This window comes from Quercus robur, chromosome 3 (assembly GCF_932294415.1).
Source record: "Quercus robur chromosome 3, dhQueRobu3.1, whole genome shotgun sequence".
Classification (NCBI taxonomy): Eukaryota; Viridiplantae; Streptophyta; class Magnoliopsida; order Fagales; family Fagaceae; genus Quercus; species Quercus robur.
Window position 1 is genome coordinate 12,712,561 of NC_065536.1, and position 20,797 is coordinate 12,733,357.

Genomic DNA, 20,797 nt, shown 5'->3' on the forward strand with positions numbered 1-20,797 from the left:
ATTGATTATAAATGGTCTATTCATATTAAAAATTCATAGAATTATGAAGAGATAAAAACACTTTAGTCATGGTTTCATAATTTATATATATATATATATATATATAAGTAAATAATAAGTTAATCAAGTAACTTGTGCAGGGCCGGCCCAAGGCCTAGGCCTAAGGCCCCACAACCAAAATAAAATTTCTTTACCAAAAAAAAGCCCCATTTTTCCTCTGTAAAAAGCCCAAAAGTTTTTTAAAATATAACATTTTTTTTAAATAATTTGTATTTTTTTTAAGAGTGATGTTAAAAATACCACAAATTTTACTATAGGTTTAATTGACATGTCACCAATCACATAAAAAATGAATTCAAATACAAAATATTAAGTTTTTGAAATTTATTAATTACAGTCATTATCATATTATATTGTGAACATTTTGTAGCATCTTTAGTATTTTTCTTTTTCATTTCTAACCAGGCTTCCAAAATAAGAGACCAATAAAAATTTAAACCAATTGAAACCCAAAAATGTTTAAAAAAAAAAATGCTACAAATGTGATAAATCATCAATGATGATAATCTCCTCTAATAGTTTGGGAGCTTAATTTTTGTAAACCAATCTCCTACTAAGCCACACACCAAATAATATATATTTATCTCTTTCTCTTAAAAAGTATATACAAAATTAAAATTTATATTACAACTTTACTTAACTATGCATAGTCATATATTCAAGTTAAAGTAAGTTTCTTTTTTTAAAAAATATTTTTTTTTAGTTCTTTTTTGTTCAAATTTATGGTTCAACAATGATATTTAATCTTCTATATGAAATTAACCTTATTTTAGTTAGTATTATTCATCAATTTTTGTATTTACATCAAATTAGTTTTAATTTAATTATTATTATTATATAATTTTATTTAATTAATGATTACATATAAAAAGGCCTCATATAAAATTTTCGCCTTAGGCCCCAAATTTTGTTGGGCCGGGCTTGAGCTTGTGAACAGGCTCAAGCTTGCTCAACAAGAAAATGAGCCAAGCTTGAACATATAATTTTTTTTGGTGATGACCTCGAGCTTGGCTTGTGTTCAAAAAAAAAAAAAAAAAAAAAAATTGAATGAACAAAGCTTGAATTTTAAACACTTGGCTCAACTCATTTACAATCTTAAAAGGAAGAAGAGAATGTGTGAAAACATTGTTGACAAATTTGGTGTCTATTAATTTATTGTATATCAATATGCTGGATAAAAGAAAAAGTAAACTTTGATCCTTTTTTTTCCCTTTGTAAATAAATTTTACAATAAGTTTAGAGTCACAAAATATTTTAAAATAAATTTCATAAATATCGAGATAACAAGTTATTAATAATAAATAATAAAATAGCATGAATAATAGACTTACATGAGAAATAATAATATTCTATCAACTCAACGGTTCTAAAATTTATTGTTAAAATTTTGGTAGCATTACTCAAAATCTTATACTTCCTAACATAGACACAAATAAGTCCACTTACTGTCATATATGCGTTGAAAGATGTGAGGGTACAACACATGAAGTGCAATGTTATAGCTTCAATCTAGTTTTGTTTTGGCAAAATATAGATTGAAAATGCATTTCATCAACAATGAAAACCATAAATCCCGCTACAATCAACCCTGACTATGCTATAAACTTAGTATCCTATATTTTATGAAAAACATGTCCCAAGCCTGAAGAAATGAGGTTTGTGATATCTCCAATTATTATATAATCAATCCCCAATATCTCCAAGGTGTTATTATCAAGCTACATGCCACACTCATCACTTCCTATATGATGCGTGTCTCTTGCACATAGAGATTAGTATTTGTTCTGATATTAGTAGAGTAAGTTAAAAGCTGATTCAGTTTCATATATCTTTTATAACTGTTCAACATGCCACACTCATCTCTCTCTCTCTCTCTCTCTCTCTGTTTTTTTGACTGTGCAATGTGCTGCGACCATTTTGGGCCTTATCTCCACATTCTATTTAGGCTTTCTCTTAACATTGTTTTTTTGGTGGGCCTAAATTGCAAAAACCCATTAGAATATAAGACAGTTCTAATGTTTCTGCTTTATTTTAAAAGATAATAACGCCCCCCTTTTAATTTTTTGTAATAAGCACTTTATTTCCGTTAAGTCTTTTGTAAGATGGGAGAAAAAAAAATTTTTACCTATTTATTTTGTATCCAAACCCAAACTAAATTGACCTTAATTCTTTTATCAAAATAAATAAATTGACCTTAATACCTGCCAAAATTTGTTAAGAAGTACAAATGTCAGTCATTTTATATTTTATTATTCAAATTGTTATGTAATTTGCTCCTTTGACTTATAAAAAAATACATCTATACATCTTGTCATCTTTTTAAAATACTTAAAATAGTAATTAATTAAATTTTTTAGCATTTTATATTGGAGTACATTTTTTTTGCTGGTTTAAAAATTGCTCCTTATCCTCCGAGAAGAAAAATTGTTGAGTTTTTATTTTTTTTATTTTTTTTTATTTTTAAAGGAAAGTTAAGTTTTTTATTTAAGTGTTATCAAAATCTATTTTTCAAATTTCTTAACCAAAAAAAAAAAAAAAAAATCTCATTTAAAAATTAAGATTTTTTTTTTTGAAAAGCTAAAAATGAAGAAAATTGGTTGTGAGCTTTTAGTCGGCATAAAATCCGAAGGTGAAGTGGGATTTAGAGTAAGGTGGTGAATCTAGTGGTGTGGTTGGTTGGTTTGTCGAGTGACTCTCTCTCTCTCTCTCTCTCTCAAACATTCCCTTTTTTTTTTTTATGATGGAATGTTTTAACAATTTTGGATGTCTCTAGCACTCTCTTTTTAATAAAAGCTATTTTATTTATTTTAATATACTTTTTCACAATTTTTTTAATATATAGAGAAATATAATTTAGGAAATAAGTAAAGTACCTTTTTTTTTTCCCCAAAAGGTAAGTACATTAGTTTATTAAAGTCCCTAGAAACCAGAAAGCCACAGTTTACCCCCAAAAAACGCAATTGAAAAGCAAAAATGAAAAGGATCCCTTAAAGAATCGCTTACAATTACACAATACTGTTCGTTGTGGTACCCAAACAAAGGGAAAAGCCACAAATTTGGGTTCTCTTCACATTCCTAAGGACACTCTTCTTGGATTTCCTATTCTACTACCATCCGTGATAAGTGGATTGTTTTGTGTGTGAGCTCCTGCATAGACATGATGGATTGTCTAAAAATATAGCCATTTCTGCAAAGCCATAGTTGTCAAATTCCAAATGGATAAAAAAATTAAAAAAAAAAAAAAAGAAAGGTGTTCCACGGGACTTTTGGAACATTATGCTTGTAGCGTTTGAAAGATTTTGTTAACGGCACATTTAAGAGAGGATTAAAATATATATATATATATATATATATATTAACAGAAAGCGATAATCAAAAGGAACGAGTTACTTTAGTCTTAGGATATACTTTCATTTTCATGAATAGCTAAAATAAAATGTCAAAATGAAAATTCAAAACTTAAAAGAGCAAACAAAAAATTGAATCAAGCATGAAGAGCCAAAACAAAATTTTAAAACATAAATGGCCAATTTAAAAATGGAATTAAACACGAAAGCCCAAAATAAAATTTTGAGTCGTAGAGGAACAAAATGAAAACAACTCCGAATTTTAAGAGCCAAAATGTACTTTATTAGTTTTTCATTGTTTTATCTATATATTTAATAATCTATTCATTTTGAGACAAGTCTTGGCCACCAGTCATTGTCTAAAAAGTAAGGATTAAGGACACTGTAAATAGGACAACGCTGGTTTTATGCAACATAATTAATATCTACTAAAAGCATCCAATTAGCCTCCGCTCTTTTGTTTTTAACTAATCATTTTCAAATATATCCATTTGCTAGACTCAATATTTATTTTCTCCATCTATCAAAATATTATTTCCTTGGTTTTTTTTAATCTTTCTCTTTACATTTTTCTCTCACTTTGTCTTTGCTAATGCACACTTCAACTTCACTATGCTACACTGCACCGCGCACCTTTGCTAATGTCACTACCCACACCTGCAACCAACTACTACTAATTCCATATCCAATCCATAGTTAATTAACTAGTGCAATGCTAATGCTTCTAGGATCTAGCATCCAATCCAAAGTCTCACGTCTACTACTCAAGTATACAGTGCAATCAGCATACTGTTTATTGAACTTAGATCTAAATGACATGAACCAACACAATTTTTTACATCTTTGATCATAAACGATATACCGTTTAACAAATAGGGTAACTTTTGACATATTAGGTCGTAAGGATAAATTGTTTGGTTGTTCTTAGCCCAAATGGCAGAAAATGCCAAATAGGTTATATATGTATTGGGTGCAAACAACACCCTCTTTGCCATTTCAGCATGAATTTTGCTAATAATAAAAGAGATGAGTAGATGAAATTTACAAACATAAATCCAAACCCACCTATGAAACAGCGTGTAAGAAAAGAAGAAACTTATATCTTGGTAGTTAAAGTTTATAAGCATAAGCCCAAACCACCTAAAAAGGTGATTTAAACTAGAAAAGACATACAACTAATTTTTATTTTTAAAATATATAAATACAAGATGCTCTAAAAGTAAATCAAGGCATTTGGTTCGCCGTGATATTACATTATATCGTAATATTACATTATTGTAATCTTATATTAATGCAATCTCAATACAAGAATACAACATTACATTATTCAGGAAGAATTAAGGTAAGGTGATGTGATATATTTTGTAATTTTAGATTATAGTAATGTTGGAAAAAATAACATATACCAAAAATCTTAATGTCACATAATCGTAATGTGCATCACATCAAAGCACATCATAGCGAATCAAATGCCCTTAGGTGTAATTGAAAGTATGTTCAATAACTTATGTCTTCTAGGGTTATCTCAACTCTCAAGCCTAGAGAAGGATTGTGATAACTAATACAAAATTTGGTCACTTTTTTCTTTCAAGAATAGAGAAAGTAAACATCACCATGCAGGTGCTCCCAACAAAATCAAATTGACTTCCATCAAAGCGTTCAACACTTAAAATAATTGGAGTATATAAAATGAAATCAAGTAGAAAATAGTACTGATAAAATACTTCAAATTAAAATTAGATCTTATTTACACTGACAAAACTTTGGAACCATATCTTCTTTTTTTTTTTTTTTTTTTTTTTTTTTTTTTAAATTTTTATGAAATGAACCGTAGCTAAATTTAACTCCAAATTGACAAACAAAATATATGTGCCGTCAAATCTTTCTTGATAACCATTTACTACTGCAAATTTCTTGGCCATTTTTTTTCTTTGATAGGTAATAAAATCTTTATTGATAAGAAAAGTACAATGAGTGTACAATAGTAAACCACCGCATAGAAATGAAATACAAAATAATCAAAAGGATAAGCTAACAGAATTAAGGAAATCAAACAAAGAAATACAATGCATAAAACCCCAAATACGAGGCCACTCAAAGTCCTAAGTAGCAAAGACTTCAACCGATCTATATGTCTCTCAATTTCCACAAGATGTTTGGGCATTGGGTTCCTTCCAAGTTAACCACATAAGACACGCCGGTACTATATTCCAAACATTTGAAGAATGAATTCCCAAAAATCTTTCTTGGCCATTCTCTCATCTTTTAAAAGTTCACAAGCCTCCAAAAAGAGCTTCTCATCTATGTTAGGAACAATTTTGACTACGCATGGCATTTGCTCAACTGCTTCTTGTATCTTTTCCTAGACGTCCTCTGAAATTTTTGAGATCATGCAAAGGCTTAAGAAGTTACAAACTTTCTATTATTTCCACTGATAAGATATTTCAAACTCCCTAGTTGGATATTGCATATCCCAAGTTATATCATTGACCCCATTGGAAGGGCAATATTGTTGATCTCCATTTTCATGTCCAAACAACTTGATCTTCCATTTTGACTTTCATTAACATTAATCAAGCACAATTCACAAATATGAGATCCTATCTTTATATGCAATTGCATCCAAATGATCCTGCAAAATGTCACTTTTAAATGAATGAAAGCTACTCAAAATTATACAATTCATTAATTAGTATAGAATTAATATGATCGTGCTCCATTCCATATTACCCAAAAACACTCAATTTACTTGATGAAGAAAGTAGTAATGTCATTTCATCGAAGGGTAAAAAGAAAATACAATTGTGCATGCGCCATGCTTTGGGAAATGAAAGCTTCCCAAAGCTCAACATTACTAATGAGATAGAATGGCACCTTCATACAAGCTTCCCAAAGCTCAACATCAGCTGCCACTATTTTGCAAATTTCATCCCAAGCAAAGCCATTCTAATTGAGGAGATCCATGATGCCCATTACTCTTTCATCAAGCTCACTATTGACAACAGAGGTCATCCTCTTCACCTACAATAACCTCACCAATATATACAAGTTAGTTTAATGACTTGAACTTTGAGTTGCTTTCTCCTCCTCCATCTTGAACCCCACCCCCTCTTCTACAACCACACCATATCATATAAATCTAAAAAAATTCCCAAACAGTTTAAAATCATTTTGCAAAGTCTTCAAATAACCGCTATCTATCTTTGCTCAAATACCATCTACTAACCAATAAATGAAACAATTGCCTATATTTGTGCACTTAATGTCACAACAGCTGCCTTTCATTCTTAGTGATACCAGAATGACAAAAGTACAAGAATATTGTATGCAACTTTGATGATATCCTCATTAGCAAATAAGCCTTTTAAAAAAAATTTAGTAAGTCATGTGCTAACAATCCTTGCCTAAAGTGAATGGAAATCAGACTCGATGTTGCAAAAACACCATTATATTAAGAACTGCTTAAAACCCAAATATAACTTAACCAAAAAAGATACACTCAACTTGGGTATAGAATCAAAGGTAATTGGCATACAAAAAGATCTTTTTTTTTTTTTGATAAACTACAAAAAGATCTTTTAATTATGAGCATGTCTAGCCTAATATTGAACTACAAGATATAGAAATGAAGAAGATATCACATATCTTCTCCAAAAGAACAAAGATTTGTTTTGGGCAAAATACAACTAACAATCCTAAGGTTTGGGCTAACGCCAGCCAGGTCTGAGACTTTTCAAAATTGACCAACTTTGTCCCTAATCACTGTGAGAAAGAGGAGAAAATAAGTAACAGTTTATGGACCAAGTTGGTCCATTTTGAAAAGTCTTGAACTTGGCTGACATTAGCCCAAACCACAAGGGTGTTAACTATATTTTACCCATTTCTTTTCAACTTCAAATAGAAGCAGATACAACTACATGTTAACTTAATGCACAATTACAAATGGATCTGAGATAGGGCTCCACCGCCTTACCACTGACTTGCTAACATGATTACAAATTCATTCGCAAATAACAATAATTAGAGCCTCATAACAAAAACATTTAAAAGGGAATAATTTAGAATGAAAAAAGTTGGATCTGAGACAGGGCACCTCCTCCTAAAGAGGACAAGAAAATCTATTAAATAAAATAAGTTTTTTTTTTTTTGTGTTCCAAATTTGAAAATTTTTGATCTAATACTAAGAAAGGAAAAATATAATTATCAAATGAAATCCAACACAAAAACAGAAAATGCACTTCAATTTATCTTATGAATGAGCTACATGGAATTGCATACTGAAGAGACAAAGACAATAGGTTATTAAACTCAAAGTAGTGCTCCTTAAAAGGCGATCCTATCCTCTTCTGACAAGTACAATTTCTTCAAGGATCAGGTTAATGTATGCCCTTAAGGCACACATTAATCATCTATTTGAGGAAATTTTTATGAGAAATTAAAAAAGTTGTCGAAAAATTTAATCACTTTTTTGCTTTTCCATAAAATAATTCCTAAAATAGTTTACAAACATATGCCCTAAGGGCATACGTTAATAAAACCCTTATTAACATGGAAAGAAAACCTGCCTTACAGCCTAGAACACCTGCCAATTCAACTTCTGCTCTCACTTGAACCCATATTCATGTTCAATTCAGAAATCTCTCAATGCAAAGATCAAAGAAAATTTTTGGTCTAACAAGTAATTAATGGTATCGGGGATGCAATCCGTCTCATGGACAAAAGTGAATTTTTTATCTAGTTCTAGTCACAGGCTTCCAAATGTTCTAAAATAACGTGATTGATGCTTCTGGTTTTTAGATCTATTCAATATTATCACTACACGTCATCTTTTGTTTAGAAGCACATTTTTTGGGATGACTTCATGACTTCTGAATTGCAAGAACATACGCCAAGCATTGCCAATGTATTTTATGTTTTTCTTCCATTCTTGAATTGAAACATTACTACTCTTTATGCAGGGACTGATGACTAATAAAAACAAATCAAAACAATTGCCTCTTTGTTTTTGTTATAGTTGTGCTTACATATATACTATGTTCTCATCAAGAATTTGTCTTGTTTTAGGGGTTATAAAATAGAACAGTTGATACATAAACAGGTGTGTATGAGATAGATAACCTAATGTAATATGATGCCCCACAATTATATTTCAGCATATACAATCATACATTAGTACTTAAATAAACAATAGTAAATATCTTTTGGTATCTAAATCAGATTCTTTAAACTGTGCTAAATTGAAAACTTTTGAATTTCTCAAAAATCTAATTACTAAGAAGCAAAAACATAAATATTGAGTAGAAAGAACTCACCAACTGCACAAACACTTGTCCCCCCCCCCCCCCCCCCCCCTCTTTTTTTGGTTATCTTGTTTGACCAGATCAAGCCAATAAAATTGTCCCTCGGACCTTAAAATTTAATTTCAAATCCTCAACATGAAAACACCAAGAAAGATTTTTACATTAAAAGTCAAGAGCCAGGAGAACATATAAATCCCTACAAAAGAACAACAGCAGGTGAGCATAGTAGAAAAGGATATATCAAAACACAGTGATGAAAAAAATAGCTAGTTCCGAGACTGCAAAGTTTGAATAAAATGAATGGGTGCAGCCAGGAGTTCTAAGGCAAACATCTTATGCAGAAATGTTGTAGAAACATGCCCATGTCAACTACCAAAAGACCAATCCATGCATAAGATGCCTCACTAGGTAGAAGCATTATTGCACAGTTATTTAATATTTATCATGTAAATGCAAGAACACAATTCGTCTAACAGATCATGATATAGGATTTTCCTCAAACAAAGATGATGGTATTGAATTATTATGTCCCAACAAGTTGTTGTTCAAAAAGTACAACCTAGATAAACATAACTACTAGTCAACTTCACACAAACACCTGGAGGGAAATCAGCATTGGGAAATGGCTTTCTACAATGCCAAAGTCTAGGCAGGTTATCATAGCATTAAGGCCTCAGATACCAAATCAAATTCAAACCCATCTTTTATCACAATCATCCAATTCAACTGCATTTTAAGACCATTAAGATCATAAACTATTCAAATAAAATAAAAACCATTATTTTCCCCCATTTTTTGAAGGGAGCAAAATCTATTCCTGAGTTTAAGTCACTCTTTTTTAAATACTAATCCACCAAACCTAATCACTTTGTAAAATTGTTTTACTCTCAAATGAATTTAAAATGCACCAAATTTAACAAGCAATGACTTTATCAGTAGACTATATAACCCAAAAATTTAAGCTCAAGGATTCGCTCTTACTCCAACTTCTAAATGTTTCTTTTTGGTTGGTTGAATCTGTATATTTATTTATTTTCCATAATACACACTGCATTTTGGTTGAACTGAGTCTTCTATCTGAAAATTTATGGCACCATGACAATTCCATTAATCAAACCTTAAATTCCTAGCAACATTTATTTAAGCTATCTGTTTCAAAACAAATACCACTTAGCCTTTTCAAAACACCATGACAATATGCTAAACTAATTAAAACCAGTAATTCTAATCATTTCAAGAAATCTCTTGACAATGGCCAATTAGATGTGTATCTTAGTGAGTCTGAAAAAGCATAGGGCTTCTGCTTTACTGGTCCATTAACTAGATAATTTAATGTTTTTTTCTCGAATAATTTTGAAGGCTTTTTAACCATTACGAATTTACAAGATATTGAATTCAAAAACAAATAATATGACCATCAATTATACTTTTACTTTGCATAAATGTCCTTTCAAATTAAATTAGTATCCCGCATGAAAGAACCCATTAATTTAGAGAAAGAGAATGGGAAGTGACAAAAACCCCCAACGATGCAAATCAAACACTGCAAAACAGGGAGCCATACTCTAGCATTCAACAATCAAACAGTAGGTTGAGAACACAACAAAGAAAATAAGACAATAAATAAGCAGATAATAACTTCCTTAAATTATTTGGGAAGTTCTTGTAGCTGAAACAAGAAACCTTCCAATCCTCAAATCTGGTTCTTCACTGTCAAGATCTGCATTGCACGTCGAAATGCTGTATCTTCCATTACAAATTTCTTCACCATATAAAACACATAATTTGTGACAGCTGGGAACAGATTTATTTCTATATGACTGAGCATCAGGATGCACCTGCATTTTTTATACATAAGCCACATAAAAAAACTACAAATATCTAAAGGATACAAGAAAGAGTAAATGGCAATTCACATTGGTATAAGAATCCTAGACATAATCCTCAGCAGTTACCATTTCTCCCGTTTCATCACAAGAAAACCCGCCCTGGTCAAGAAGAACCTTTATATCATTATATTGTCCCCTCAAATGTTTGTATCTTTTCCTCAGACCATCTTTGTCATGTGACATCCAAATTTTGCATTGAACAGTCCAACCATTTCAATCCATGCCTCAGACACAAATCCATGACCAATTTTATTCCCTCTAAGCACCTGGTCTGGTAACAATTCAATGAGGTAACGATCCATTGTTGATGTCCAATTTGTTTAAAGACATTCACTATTAGAAGAGGTACAGCCCTCCTTTTCTTCAACTACAAGAAAGGCAAAACTAACTGATTTATGAGGGTAATAAATAACTTTTCATTCAATAAAACATTTCAGACTTTTAAACATAAATTATGCTAGAAGCACATTATACTTGCCATCATTGACAAACAGTAACTCATATAATGCAACAACATAATCGGATAGCAATAAGATGGGTACAGACTACAGAACAATACCCACAGCCCAGTAAATCTGTCCCAACCCTAAGAGAAAATTTAAAGAAATTATTAAAATGAATTAAAATCTCATGGATCTTAATGAACTGGGCATGCCTACAAGCATGTAATGAAAAAACTAGAACCTATAAATTGAACTTCCATTTAATGATAGCATACATCAAGGAATAAAAAAAACTATCATACAGTATACGAATCTCTGTAATTAAACATATCTGATAAAATTCCATTTGTGAAGGTTAAAGACCTACTGGACACCCTAATATTAACCAGAGTCCTAATTGTGACAATCAATAAATCCCAAGTTGCATGTATAAAGATGAAACCAGCAGTTTTATTTCGATAAGTAAACAGGACTATATTAATAAATTGAAGAGGATGTCCTCAAGAATACAGGTTCCCTATAAAGGTCCTCCTACACATTCAAGAAATGAACCTAACCCGTCTTGATATGTATTATATCATCTTCAAAATTTCTCCCTCGCCATAAATGACTGCAATGTCCGTTGCTGATTGCATTTCCAAATATCAATTCAAATCTCCATAGCTTAGCAAGGCCTTCCTATGATATGAGTGCGCATCTGGGTGTGCCTACATCAGCAATTGTACACATGAAAATACAGTAAAAATGAATACCAATAACCAAGTAGACAAACAGTAACTCTTTTCATATTTAGAGCCAAATTTTCCATTGAACAACGTGAGCATATCATTCCATGCTTGTTTCTTGAATGGATTACAGATCTTATTGCCTTTTTTAAGTTGGTCCAGCAAAAGCTTGACAAAATATTGGTCCATGTCCAATCTGTTTTTGAATGCTCTTTACTTGTCGGTACAAGGCTATTCATTGCAACACCTAATCAGTAAAAGTAGTTTTTATTCATTCAAAATAGATTATCTTGAAATACACATTACAATAAGCTAACATAGAACATATGTAATTTCAATCAATCTTACTGCATCCAGTTCCTAGCTACCAAATGAAGTAAGATATGAAATTAATTACTATCACTTCCAAAAAAAAAACCCATCAAGGCCAGTTCAATCAAGTGTTCACAAAGCCAAGCACGATGTGCTCATTTCTCTGCAACATTTTTTCCTCTTTTATGTGGATGTAAATAAAGGTGCTTATTTCTCCTATAATACAAAAAGGTTTGCAAAGAAACGCAACTACAAGTCTTATCATTAGGTACTACTTAGGTCGTAATTGGCTAAGCACAGAATCAGCAGTAAGCACATTACTGATTCTTGTGGAAAGCAGACCAGAGATCACTGCCCAAAGACTAGCTAAAAGAGAGATTGCAGTGTACAAATTTCAAAGATGGTAAAAGGCCATTTTTACTTCAAAATTTATTAAATTCTATGGGGCATAGAGTCCCATCTATCTCTGGATAGACTTATGAGAAAAAGGGGGAGGGAATTGTTGCTTATGTCACTTTCTTGTATTATGCACACTCTCTAGAATATAATAGTAGTAATAATAAAGAATTAGATAGTATAACCAAATCAATTACAATGAAAAATGGTAATTTAAGCAAAAAAAAAAAAAACCCCAATAGCATACATTCCAATGCCACTCGCATATGCATCATTTCTGCTGATCCATGACAGGATATAAAAACACACCAGTATTCACTCCTTGAATGTCATCATCAAAGTCTATATCATGACTTGATAGGCTCTATCTTCCATCTCCTGTTGTATGTGCATATATCAAGCACAAATCATTGTAGTTCATCAAGGCTTTGTTTCTATAGAATTGTGCCTCTGGGTGAGCCTGCATGTATATAATGTCAAGTCAGCACTCACTATGACACCAAAGGTATAGATCAAATCAAAACATTAACAAAACTAAAGCACCTTGATGTAAGCATCCCAAACATGATGACTGGCAACCACCATTTGTTCAGTATCATCCCATGAAAATCCGTTCTGACCAACTCATTGAATTGAGTCCACAAATTAGTGTAGTGACTTTTCAAGACCTTTTTATCATATGGGGATCCAAAATGGCATTGAACGGTCAGCATATCAGTCCAAGCTTGTTTTTTTAATGTATGGCCCATCCTATTCCCCCTATGCACCTAATCTAACAAAAGATCAATAAAATAGCACTCCATTGCTGGTGTCCAGTTTGTCCTTGTACGATTGCTACTTGCAGGCGTTTGGGTGCCCATTTCTTCCCCCGAAAACATTTAGACTATCATTCTAGTGATAAGGTCCCTTCCTATGCTATGCTTCCAATCCATAAACAACAAGTCAACCTAGTCCTTAGCTATAGAGGTGGAAAATTCAAATTCGCCAGAAATATCTGAAACCCATTAATAAGATTTGTATTCTTGTTTCAATTCGTTTAACAATTCAAACTCAAACTAAAGAACACTTATAGCAAACACACTGATTATACCAAAGAATTAGGATCCTCCAGAGTTTTTAGGCTGACTTCATCATGGAATTCCTAAAATCTTATCTATTTGTTTTGGAATGAGTGGATTGCTTTTGGCACATCATCAATAATTTAAATAGATACCAAAATGGTGATAGTCAATATTTTATAAAACGTTGATACGTCGTAAAATATAATCCACTCCTTTAAAAATGAATGGATAAGATTTTAGGAACTCTGCAGTAGAGTTACCCGGATATCTTAAAACATATATTATTCTGAGCTTAAGTTCGACATGTTACCCATTTTTTTAGCTGCTTAGAAAGCTAAAGAGAAAGGTGGACGATTTTAAATCCTAGATATTAAAAGATCATTGGGGTCTCTCGGAAAACGAAAACCCAGAGTTTCATTAACAGAGTTTCTGAACTTTTTGCTTATCTATAGCTAAATTAAGAATTCTATAATTGCAAAATAAAAATTCAAACCTAAATCAGCTGTCAAAATGAAGATATTAAAGAGAAACTACTATAAAATTCGAGCTCAAATTATACATACTTACACCTTGTCTAATTCTTGAGAAAACTAATAGAAAATGAAGGATAGGGGGAAAATATTCAATTATATGTGGTACACTGTATTGGGTTTTCATAAAAAAATCAAAACAGAATATCATTCCAACCACAGTTCCTTTTAATTATGCTTCCAATACACAAAAGGATGAGTCAAGCCAGAAGTCCAAACATGTGTGTGTGTGTTATGATTTAGAGAGAAAGTGTGTTTGATACCTTTGAATTGTGGAGAGAAACACTGCGGTTGCCGTTTGGCTGCTTTGAGAGACATACTCCTCTCCGTGGACTGCTATATCGTACTCCTGCACCACTCCATAACAGAAAAATTGACCAAACTGTCAATGTTTAACCAAATGAATGCCTATGACTATGAGCACCATTTTCCATGCGGGAATGCTGACTGCATTTGTCTTCCCGTTAATCAGCTTGATGGGGTTTTTGTCTTTCTGGCTGCCTGGCTTAGAGCACTAGCATTGAAAAATGCTAAAGTCATATTTAAGGCATTTTTGACATTTTAGAGGACAAAAACACTTGCATCAAACAATGCTAAACCACACTATTGCAAAATTTTTTGCAATAGTGCTACAGTACAATTCTAAATTTAGAATTGTACTGTAGCACTATGCTAAAAAATATATATATATTTTATTTCATCCCTTAGTTAAAAAAAAGTGATGATGTGAAAGAAATAATAAAGAAAGATTAAAAAAATAATATTTTAATGAAAAAGTAAAATAATAGAGTTTTTGGATGTAGGGTGTATTGTAAAATGGTATGGTATAATTGATAAAGTAACTTTTTGAGATGGTAAAATAGGATAGAATAGCATTCTTCAATGCTGATGCTCTTATAGGGTTTTTGTCTTTTCACGGTCGTTAGAGTGTGTTGATAAATGTAGGAAAAATGAAAGGACCGAGGGCAAAAGGCCAAATAATATTATTTGGCAAAATATGTAAGAATCTACCATTGTTTTGAAAATATATATATAGATGTACCAATTTTTTGGAACTCGTGTTTGTGAAACTCGAAATTGCCATATAACTCGAGTTTTAGGAACTCGAGTTCTTTGAAAAAATAGCCTTCAAATTTGCCGTGTTATTTTTTAAAACTCAAGTTACATAAAAAATTGATGGCTATTTTTCATGAAACTCGAGTATGTGAAACTCAAGTTAAAAAAAAAGTAGTAAATTCCTAATTATTACTTATATAATATAGTAATATTTAATAAAACTAACTAAATAAATCAAATTAATACGTGTTTATAACATACATATACAAATTGATTAAACTCAAAAGTAATAAAGCATAATAATGAACCAAAATAATGGTTCTTTTTCATCTTATTCATCATTTTGTCTAATCAATTTCATCAAAATTAATGTCATAATTTTCCCTCAAAAAAATAAAAGAGACTCAATGTTATAATAATGTTCATTATTTTGCAAAATTATTTCTTCATTAACATTTTCTTCTTCTCATCAGCATTTATTATATCTTTTTATTCTTATCTGAACTTACCGTGGTTGGCTTTTCAAACTAGTCAGTATTAGAAGTTTCCCTAATATATGTTCATTAAAAAATAATAAATAATAAAAATCCTTTTATCATTTAAACAATGGACAAGGGCAGCCATTAGCATCAATAAATGGAGTTTTCCTTAATGAAACAAGTTAAGAGGTTATTGACACGTCCTCTAGGATGAAACAAGCTGAAATGAATTAAAAAACCACAGTAGATAATTCCTTTTTTTTAGAGAATTTCAACTATGGCGTCCGCTCCTGATAAAAGTTCTTTATCATCAAACCAAGACACTAATCAGTTTTTGGTGTAGGCAGGAATTGAACCCCAGATCTCTTATTTAACCATAAATTTTTTTACTAATTGAACTAACTGGAACCCACCGCAATAGATAAATCTTATTACACATACTTACAAATGAATTGTAATCTAAAAATAGCGTACCAATTAGTGACCCACCATTCATTTTCATTGAGGTATTCATTGGGAAAAGTTAACGGATGTTATAAGTGCATTGGTTTAGAAAATATTTTAGAAATTTGTTATGAGAAAAGAAAAGAAAAACTAATTTTTTTTACAGCATTTTATATTTCCCGTCAAAATGGTATTAAAACTTTCATAAAAATTTCCATTAACAAATGCCCTAAGGGCACCAATTAACCGGATTCTTCATTATTTAATTGAAATCTATTTATTAGCCATATTGTGAAATGAGTAATGTTATAAACACAAACTTTTTACAATATTGTTCCAATTACTAATGTAACAAATTTTTACTGATTCTCATCTAGGCCCACCATTGACATTACTTTTTTACTTCCTAATAACCACTTACCTCATCAGTAGTTTGTAAAATATATTGTAGTTTTAGCATTTTCCTTGTGAAAAACCAACCCAATCATATGGAAAAACTTCCATATACGGACACACCCAACTTCGCACTAATTTTCACAACTTGCTAGGTTGTTAACTTATGATTAGATTACAACACTAATACATGGCATGAGACTATCACGGAACTTGGTGAAAAAATGGATTTGGGTGCACCAATCACAGGCTGATACTAGTCTGTTGTGGGATTTGGGTGTGAAAATGGATAATATGTCCATAAAGTTTTCCTAGATTTTTTTTTTTTTTTTAAATATTACTAAGGGAAATTAGGACCATACGAAGGTTTCAAATGGTCTACAAAATAGGTAGAGGCCTGATCAGCCCAACTTAAACTGTTGCTAAATTCGAGTCATTAACAAAAAATTTGCCATGTAAAAATTAAAAACAAAATCTCTATCAAGTCTATAATGATGTATCATAATATGCTTATACCTCATTTTACATAGATAAAGCTATTAAAGTCAAAAGTCAAAATCAACCTTGAAATGAGTAATTTGATACGAACCTTTTGACCATTTACAACTTTAGAGTGTTATAAAAGTAAATTAGTGTCAAACAGTGTCTTTCAAGGGAGATTCGTGGGCTTTTTTCTTCTTGGGTTGAAGTTTAGAAGCATAAGCCCAAACCCACCTAAAAAATGTACATTAAAATTGAATGGACAATGGGCATACAAATAATTTTTGCATTAATACAACGAAAGGGGCTGGTAAAACGACTCAGTAAATACCTTGTTATGAACAGAAAAACACTTATACCCCCTGCTTAAGCTAGTCAGAAGTGTCTTCCACAATCACTCCTAGTCTTCCAATATATGACTTGAAATCAAGAGGACAAGGTGAGAAAATCCTTTAGGCTTCTTCCAATATAATTTTTTTGATTGCCAAACATCTTAGCAGTCTTTTTTTTCCCCCTTCTTGTGATTTGACCACAAAACTGTTTAGTGGTAATCATCAACTGACAACTATCAGGAGGTGTGCACACTCTAACAGGCCTCTCTGGTCTTGAGATTGCAAAGCCTGAGTTGTTTCATAAGCACTTGAGTACCTACAAAACAGAGACATAGAGAGCATTAGGACAGATTGCACAGAGCTTTCCATCTGCTTTTTTACAATTTATAAGTACGTAGTGCTTAAGTAAATCACTTTTTAGACAGTGCATTAGAAAGTAAGGTCAACAACTTTCTGCCTTCTAGGGTTATACCAACTAGCAAGCTTCCCAACTCCGAACTACTCCATGATGGCCTCTCCACAATACACAAATACGAGGCTTACAAAGTAGCAGATTTTTGTTCTTTCTCTCATAAGATTTTCAAACTCCCAATTATCATCAATCTCCATCCAGAGGACATTATTGTTGAACTCCAATTTTGTGTAACAAAATATTAGGATGCACCTAGATATTTTATAATATAAGCAACAAATAGAGCAAATAATTGTCTAAATATACTAGAATGGATAAATGGCAATTCACCTAGGTATAAGAAGCTTAGACATAATCTCAGAGGTCACCATTTCTCCTGATCTTAAGACTACCCTATCTGTTCAAGAAGAACCTTTGTATCATTACATTGCATCCTCAAATGTTTGTATCTATGCCTCAGAGTATCTTTGTGATGGTGAGACCAAATTTCCCATTGAACAGTCTGACCATTTCAATCTAAGCCTCGGCCACGAATCCATCACCAACTTTATTCCTGTTAAGCAAATGATCCATTTTTTATGTCTGATTTATTCTTTGACATTCACCAATCAGCACAGGAATGGCGTTCTTTTATGCACCAACAGGAATGATAAAATTTATTTATGGGGTGATAAAAATTCATTTAACAAAGCATTTGAGAATGCACTTGCCGGGACAGGGCTATTCATTGCAACACCTAATTGGTAAAAGTAGTTTTTATCACAGACTAACCAAAATGATCAAAAATACATGTGAACAAAACAATGGATAAAGCATCAAATTTACTAGGGATGACAAGTGGATCTGAGAAAAGGAATCTCCTTCTCCAAGCCTATGTCAGGGAAAGACAGGAAAACTATTAGAGAAAAGCTTTTTCTTTTCTTTTTTTGAATTCGATTTTACAACTATTGATATGATTCTTAGAAAGGAAGAAAATCTAATTATCAAATGAAACAATCAAAAAAAAAGAAAAGGAAATTGCAATTCAGTTTATCTTAAATATTTGCCACATGGATCAGCACACTGAAGAGATAAGGAAAATGGGTCGACAAACTCTAAAATACTCTAAAAAGAGCAATCCACCATCCTTTTGTCAAATATAATTTCTGCCAATCACAATGTCCACATTTGTTCAATCAACACATTCCAAACTGCCTTATTTTAGCATGAAAAGAAAACCAACCTTATAGCCTTGAACACTTCCCAGTACTCTCCCACCAAAACAAAGTCAGTTGAACCCATTTTCATTTTGTAATTTGGGAGTCTTAAAGCAAATAAGCAGACAACTAAGATAGCTTAGCCCAGTTGTACATCCCCACAAGATGATAATAGGTCCATAGAGAATCTCCATTCCCTTTCCCACCTGGAATCTGAATTAGATGCCTCATGTTGCTCCTACAATCCCCTTTAGTCAAACCCCTATCATGCTGAAGATGCCAGTTGGGGGTTTGTTCACAAGAACTGAGAATTTCTCAGTGTAAAGTGTTGACATAAGCAGAAGTCCATCTTGCCCTGTAACCATATCTGTTAAAAACAAAGAATTTTGATAAGTGTCACAACAGTACACAAAAAATAAAAACAAAAGAAAGCATCCAGAATGCAATCCAAATTAGCATTCATGTATCGTAAGTTCCACTTTGCCATTCTTCTCAATACACCCATATCTCTGGCTACCATTGTGTTCTTATTTCCAAAAATAATTTATAAAAAAATAAATAAAGAAAAAGGGTAATTTATGAAAGAATTATTGTTCCAAACTTTCAAAGGTAAGATAAGTTAGTTTCACACAGTAGTGAAGTAATTTGTATAAGTGTAAAATTTCACAAAAGCTTCTTTTCATTCTTATTCTTTTTTAATATAGAGATAATAGAAAATTAGTAATAATTACAAATAACTGTACATTGGAGGTTGGAATCTCCTCCAACCACATATAATCCCCACCAAATTTAAAGGAAATGACAGATTTCTAATCCATACTAATATATTCCAAAAAAAAAGGAGAAAAGGATTACACCATTTTATGATACTATACTATTTCTTCCTTAACACCAAATTTTGTAAACCCATTACTCCTAGGTTTGAGCGTTGCATGAATTTTAATAATTAATTCTATTATTTATTTTACCTTGTCATTTTCTTAAGTTCCCAATGTTGCTTATATTTTGTTGGCATTAATGTAAGACTTGTGCAGATTATCAAAAAAAAAAAAAAAAAAAAAGTGCAAGACTTGTGCAGAGTGCACATCAGAAATCTAAGTCATAAGCTTAAAAGAGTATTCCATAATAATATCTTTTCAGCAAGCTATGAAAACCTATAAGGGTATGTAAATGGGTTGATGTGCTGTAGTAAATTTAAGAATTCCTAATACAGCTCTTGTTTTGTTAACACCAAATACAAATACACATCTCCCTCTTCCCTCATTAACCTTGGAAAATGGCTTATGTGCAACTCCTTTCACCATCTCCAAAGTAGGATTTTTCTTCCATAAGCCATTTCCTATCTCAAATATCCTGCTTTCTACCCATAAATCCATATATATAAAATATTGAAAATATTTTTTTTTTAACTTTTTAAATATTATTCTTATTGTATCTTAGAAGAGGACAAGACGATAACTGCTTAACCGGTTATTGTATCCTTCCTAGCTAAATGCTTACTATTGCCAAATCCAGCAGGCCTCATTTGGCAACTACCACTCTGCCCCTTCAAATCCCATAAGAAACTATGCTCAACTAATGAAACCAATAATTCCAATTTAGTATAAGTAATCTCTTGAGTATGTCTAAGCAATGCTGATCTTCATCAATGTAAAATATTATTTTCATTTTGGCTTTACTTGTCCATTGCACAACTTTATGCTTTTCACTAAAAGAATTTTAAAAACTTCTTTTCCATTAAAAGGAATGCAACTCAGCAACAAATCATATTACTAATTTCTTTCATTAGTTCTATTCTTTTGTTTGCATTACTATATCCTTTCAAATTGGCTTAATACCCCTTTAATGATGAGCATGTTAATATAATGAAAGAGAGTGCGAAGTGGCAAAGATGAAAATCAAACAACACAACTAAAGAGGGAGACATACTCTGGCATTCAAC

The 20,797-nt window shown here is 31.7% G+C and overlaps 1 protein-coding gene across 23 annotated transcripts in view; it reads right to left on the minus strand.

The window, feature by feature from the left end:
• The window catches only part of LOC126717105 (disease resistance protein RUN1-like), a 188,773-nt gene that overhangs the window by 75,243 nt on the left and 92,733 nt on the right, over positions 1–20,797 (minus strand). For 9 of the 23 annotated variants that reach the window (XM_050418411.1, XM_050418417.1, XM_050418410.1 and 6 more), the window contains 2 exons: positions 18,882–19,222; positions 16,975–17,563 (listed from right to left, as the gene is read on the minus strand). The gene's annotated coding sequence lies outside the window, so the exon portion shown is untranslated. Of the gene's footprint in view, positions 1–10,331; positions 10,964–11,596; positions 11,747–12,719; positions 12,933–16,974; positions 17,564–17,989; positions 18,213–18,881; positions 19,223–20,797 lie in introns of those variants that run through there. The other 14 variants (XM_050418420.1, XM_050418413.1, XM_050418401.1 and 11 more) reach the window with 9 other exon arrangements.